General features: G+C 36.9%; 2 protein-coding genes across 4 annotated transcripts in view; both read left to right on the top strand.

Moving 5' to 3' along the window:
- The window catches only part of LOC107626881, a 113542-nt gene that overhangs the window by 70507 nt on the left and 36468 nt on the right, over positions 1–6567 (top strand). The window lies entirely within an intron of this gene.
- LOC107628196 overlaps positions 1–6567 on the top strand; it is a 36147-nt gene that overhangs the window by 4071 nt on the left and 25509 nt on the right. The gene's annotated exons all lie outside the window — the stretch shown is intronic.

Below are 6567 nucleotides of genomic sequence, written 5' to 3' on the forward strand. Positions count from 1 at the left end.
TGTTATATTATAATTATAATTATTTGAATAAAATTTTTTGAATCTTAAATTACACACTCACACTTACACACAAAATATTTTTTTTTTTAGTCAAATTTGTATTAGATGAGACTCAAATATGAGACTTTTTAATAAAAAAGGAGAACATATATCATTCGAACTGAGGCTCATTGACAACTTAAGATTAGATTGAAGAATACACCTGAAGTCCATCATGAGTAATCCTAGCTAGTCATGGTAAGAAAGGTAAAAAAAAATGGTTGGGTTTGAGTCCAAATAGAGAGTAGTCTATATCTTCTAATATAACCCTAATTATCACTCGTACCTTCTCATGAATGCCTTAAATTCCAATCAGTAGCTAAGGGTATTCATATCCTAAGCCATAAAGTGATAAAACAATGTAAAAAGTTTCAGTGCTCCTTTTTGCACATCCATTGTCCCTCTGTCCCAAAATAATTGTCGTCACCCCATGCTATTATGGATCCATTGCACGTCCCTGTGTCATTCCAATTAGCCACTTTCTCTATCGTTCTACTCGGCTTTTCTTCTGAATTTTTCACTTTTTTTCTCTTTTAATGCGTTATTACGTTCATGGTTTTCTATATCTCTCTACGTTATTTTTTTTTTCTGGAGGAGGTCCCAAGTGTTGTTGACGGAAGAGAATATAACAATGAAATAGTGTTAGGTAGTTGAATTTGACTCTGTATTTTAAAGGTGTGAGGGTTGAGTTATTTTTCCTTTTTAGGGTGAGTTTTTTTTTTTTTTTTTTTTTAACCAGTTGGGTTTTGGTTTGATTCGATTGACTGGTTTTTAGCTAATTTAATGGTTCACGAACCGTTTCTGTTCAAACAATTTTAGACTATAATTGTTCGGTCCAGTCCAATTTTTAGAACGTTGATACTTAATAGTTAAGGAGGAAGATTAAAGAGAATTTGGGGGTTGCGCAAGATGTAGATTTTTGAGATGAAGGGTAGAGAAATAAAGGTGCTGAAAGTGAAGATTCTCTTAATAGATATAACAAAATCATTGAGGAGATCACTGAAAATTGTAGGACCGAACAGAAAAGTGATTGAATTATCGGTCAAGTATGAAAAAATCAGTCATTTTTGTCATTACTGTGGACACTTGGGACATGAGAAAAGAACATTCAGCTCCTTTGTGGGAGATGAGGATAAGAATGAATGTTTGGCGGAGGGATGGGGGACATGGTTGAAGGCTGAGCAATTTGAAAGACAATATATATTAGATAAAGAGAATATCAATCCTATCAAGTCCAAAATAAAAGAGTCTCTGAAGGAGGGTTCTCAAAAGTCAATTTCAGTTAGCTTGTTAAGGAGTTTGGAGAAATTATCAATGTAGGAGAATGAAAAATATAAGGCGGGAGAGGAATAGAGTTCATTGTACAAAATGCAACATGAAAAAACCTAAAGAAAATCAACTACAACTAACCACGCAGCAAACTGGGGCAATAACGAACAACGCGAATAATTTCTTTTGTTTTGGGCATTCAAATGAACTAGAGTAAAAAAAAAGAATTATATAAAGAAATTAGCAAGGATGCATGGATGAAAGGAGAGGGATGTGAGTGGAGAGAAGAGAGAACTGTGGAGGTAGTGGAAGAATTTGGGACTAAGAAACAGTGATGTAATGATGAGGATATGCTGATGAGGAAGGGTGCCAAGTGCCAACCCAGAATTGGCACCCCAAAGTTCATGAAAATGATGTTGGAATTGTCGGAGTTTAGGAAAACTCCTGATAGTTCACAACATACAAGAGATTAGTAAATCTCATTTCCCCAAAATATTGTTCCTATGCGAAACTAAGAACAGTACTTCGTTCGTTATGAGACAATGTAAGAAAGTGGGGTTCAATAATGTCCATTGTGTAAATTCGCAGGATTGGCTGGTGGTTTGTCTTTGACATGGAAAACTAATACACTAATAACAGTGGACAAACACGAGAATTTTTACATTCAATTCAGTTGGGCAGATCCAAATAGGGCTCAAACTTGTACTGTTTTTGCAGTTCACCTACATAATGAGAAAAGAATGCGAGAGGCTCTATTTAAAAAGCTGTTGAATTTAACTAAAGATGCAAGTCAGTACTATATAGTGGCTAGAGATTTCAATGTTATTTTATCCTATCATGAGAAGAAAGTAGGGAGAATGAAATCTGCCACATCTATAGAGAATTTTAACAATCTTCTCAATGTAGACAGGTTGGCGGATTTGGGTTATGAAGGGAAAAAAATTACATGGAATAATAGACTATTTGGTGGATGCTTCATTAGAGAAAGAATTGACAGATGTCTAGTTTCAGATGAGTGGAGGTTAAACTTCCCAAATGTAGGTATTTTGCACTTATCATATCAAGGACCGACCACTATTCACTGTTGGTTAACTTTGATTTGAATAGCAGAAGGCCAAAGAGAATGTTCAAGTTTCAGGAATGATTGTGTGAGAATGTGGAGGCTGTAAGGTTAGTTAGGGAGATGTGGAAGGAAATAGTTGTTGGTTCACCAATATTTATTCTATTCAGTAAGTTAAAGAAAGTGAGGCACAAATTCAGGGATCGGCAAGTTCATAGCAGTAGCAACTCCCAACGGCAGATCCTAGAACTTAAAGAAAAAATTGAAGCAGAAAAAGAGAAGACTGCTATGGCTGATGGAGTTTTCTTATGGTCTTTAGAGGAGGAGTTATACAAAGCATGCATTAATGAGGAAGGATATTGGCAAGAAAAAGCTAGAATCCAGTGGTTGAGATGAGGTGATCAAAATACGAAACTCTTCTATGCCAAATCTCAAGCGAGTACTCGAAAAAACATGTTGGGGCACCTAAGGAAGAAACGGGAGAAGCTCACTTTATGTCCGAGGGTATAGCAGAACCATATGGAGTAAAGAGAAGAAGGGTACTTATTCGATGAGCTCAGGTGACAAAATTGGGTATCAATTCTTCCATCCTCCAGTAGAAATATTGCTATAGTACTTTGGAAAAAAATCATTGTGGAACTCAGTTTGGGAAATGAAATGCCCACCCAAAGTGATGAAGTTTTTTGTGAGAAGGCCTTGTGACGTAGGAGCTAGTAGAGTTATTAGGTTAATTATATTAGTTAATTGTAATAAGGGAATACAAGTCCCATATGGTTTAGGATAGTGAATTTTGTGTTATGTATTAGTCCCACATCGTCCAAGTTATGAAGGATTTTCCTTCTCCTATTAGTATAAATAACTTATGTACCTTTCATTTATGAAATAGTTGAAGTTTATTTTTGAATATGAAATAAGTTGTGTGCTTATTTTCCTCTAGGCTCTTTGAGAGTAAGAGGTGCATCCTTGGCTTAGCCAACCAAGGTGGGTTTATGGCTATTTTCACCACAGTGGGGTTGCTAACCTCGCCAAGATTGGTGAATCTAAACTATATCACTATAGTGGGTTGTTAACCTTGCCAAGATTGGTGAGTCCAAACGACGTCCCGGCGTCAGTTTGGTATCAGAGCAAGGTCGGTCCTCATGGCCTTCACCTTACTTTAGTAGAATTTTATTTGATTTGTGGTGCAGGTTTTTGGCGTGGATTCGCTAATGGGATTTTTTGGTGTGGATTCGTCAATGAGATCGTCTACTGCCATTCATCAATGAGATCAATCATCTGCTGTCACAAGTCTTTTCACGCAAGAGTTCTTTCAACCCAGGGAGAATGACGCAGGAGCTAGTAGAGTTATTAAGTTAATTATATTAGTTAATTGTAATAAGGGAATACAAGTCTCATATTGTTTAGGATAGTGAATTTTGTGTTATATATTAGTCCCACATCGTCCAAGTTATGAAGGCTTTTCCTTCTCCTACTAGTATAAATAACTTATGTACCTTTCATTTATGAAATAGAGTTGAAGTTTGATGATTTTAGTGGCTAAGAGAAAGGGGGTTTGAATCTTAGCCCCTTTTTCACTTCAGAATACTTCCTGGTTTTTGAAACAACTTCTGGAGATCAAACTTTTTAATTTTTGTCTCGTACCCAGCCACGAGACTTTTTCTTTTTGTCTCGTCACTAGGCACGAGATATTTTTCAGTTTTATCTCCTGGACAGCAGAAGCAGAAATGGAGTAGAAGAGGGAGAGAATTACACCAAGATATATCCTGGTTCAGCTGCTAAGTGCAATGCAGCCTACATCCAGTCTCCATCATAACAATAATGGAATTTCACTATAATCATCCTTGATTACAAACACCAATTTTCCCTAGGAACTACCCTTCCTATCCGGGACAAGTCCAGAATCTAACCTCAATCCTGAACTTGACTTGGTCACTGCCAAGCTTTCAACTGTAAAGTGCTAACCCAACTTACAAGGGGAATTCCCACAGAATCATGAAACACAACACAGATGTACAAAGGAACTCTAAGGACATCTATGGCTTTTTCTTTTAATTTTGCACTCTCTGTCTTTTTCTGCTCTATGGCTTTTTCATACAAACCTCATTGTTTGCCTTTTTCCATGAGACTCAAGACATGACAAAATTAAACAGAAAAATACAAAACAGAATACATTGAAGGAGAAGAAAATCTATTAGTTTAGGTAGCTCTGAGAACTCTGTGCCTTGCACTCTCACTCCTTGCCTCAAGCCCTGGCTGTTCTCCTTACTTATAGGGGGAAGCCTCCACGGTTGAAACCAACTAAACCAAGCTAAACTTCTTCTTCTTCTTCATGCAAACCGGTTCGGCCAGAGAGAGAGAAGAGGAAACCGAATGCTATACCTAACATGCAGTTACCTCTGGTCCTTCTTTGGTCACCAATAAGCACCAATCCGAGCCATCCATCTTGCCTTGCACTCCAAGAAGGACTCCTAGCCCTTGATGCTTCATGATGCATGACAGCTTCTCCTGCTCCAACTTCTGCCTCCTCCATCACGTAGCTACTGTAGCTACCTCCTGTGGTGGTTGAGCAAAATCAGAGTCATGCCATCCCTCCAAGGATCTTCTCCTTGCTGGCCGAGATCTTCTCATCCATTTTTGGTATGGAGAGGCTGAGATCTCTTCACCAAATCTTTCCTTTCTTGGTTGAAGATCTTTAGCCACAACATACTTTTTGTTTTCTTTTTCTTGCCATCATTGTGATGGTCTTGTTGCTTGTTTCTCCTTCCTTTCGATAGCTAGCCATAGCTTCCTTGCTTCTCTGTAAAGTGACCGAAGGAGAAGAAGAGAGAGTAGAGATAGAAGAAAGTGAAAAGAAAAGCAAAGATATGAGTGTTATCACAAATAAATTAATTAGGTGCAACTCTCCATGCTTTGTGTAGTAGCATGTAAGCTACACTTAATTGCCATCAAATCACTTTGACATTTTCTCTTTCATGTTTCCAAGGTAATTAACTCAAGCAAAGAAAATTTTGAAATCCACCACATGATGGAAATAGAATCCGTTGGAAGCATGAAGCAAAAGCATTTGCTTTCTCTCTCAATTGGTTTCGGACCAAGCCTTGGGTTTCCAAGGAGAATTTGAATTGGGCTAAAGATAATGTTGATAGAATCTGGCCCATTAACAAAGTATTGATTCAACCAAATAATTTAACCAAGGATGAATGTAAAACTCATATTTGGGCTTGCAACAATTTTTTTTCGGCCCAATTAAAACATGCACAGCAAAATTATATTAATTAACATATATGAATCAAATTAATGATTTTGCAATTAATCATATTAATAATGCTTAGTCATCACTAATATTAATTTAGAATTTTCCAAACTCATCAAAGTTTATTTTTGAATATGAAATAAGTTGTGTGCTTATTTTCCTCTAGGCTCTTTGAGAGTAAGAGGTGCATCCTTGGCTTAGCCAACCAAGGTGGGTTTATGGCTATTTTCACCATAGTGGGGTTGCTAACCTCGCCAAGATTGATGAATCTAAACTATGTCACCATAGTGGGATTGTTAACCTTGCCAAGATTGGTGAGTCCAAACGATGTCTCGGCGTCACCTTGTATGGAGGAATATTCGTAAGATAAAAGCTCTATTCCCGGATTAAAGATGTTTCACCAAAGAGCCCAAGACGCAATCGTGAGGAATCGAGGAGTCACTATCTGCTAAGATGTGATCACTCTCGGAAAGTGTGGAATCTGAGGGAAAAAAGCTCTGAAACAACAAGTGATAATTAGGACAAATAGAAATTTTAACAATGGTGGCTGAAGAGCATCCAAGAAGCAAAAAGGACTCGAAAAAATGAAGAGACAATCATACTTAAAGCTTTCACACTTTTGAAAAATCTGGATAGCCAGGAACCAAAAAGATCTTTGAAGCCAAAGAGAAAAACCCAACAAAAATCATGAAGGAGGCGAGAAGATTAACCGAAGAATTTACCGCTACTAGAGGAAGACACTAGAACTTTTACTTTGTCTTATGTTATGATAATTGTTTCTTTGAGTATTCTCGATATTTTTAATTGGTTGTTCATAAAGAGCCCACTCGATATTCTTTTTCATTAAATGAGTATAGTATTATCTTTGAAAAAAAAAAACAGTTTATATAGACCTAGGTAACTAAAAAGAAATCGGCCAATATCAACAAAAAAAAAAGTTAAATAC

This window comes from Arachis ipaensis, chromosome B02 (assembly GCF_000816755.2).
Source record: "Arachis ipaensis cultivar K30076 chromosome B02, Araip1.1, whole genome shotgun sequence".
NCBI lineage: Eukaryota > Viridiplantae > Streptophyta > Magnoliopsida > Fabales > Fabaceae > Arachis > Arachis ipaensis.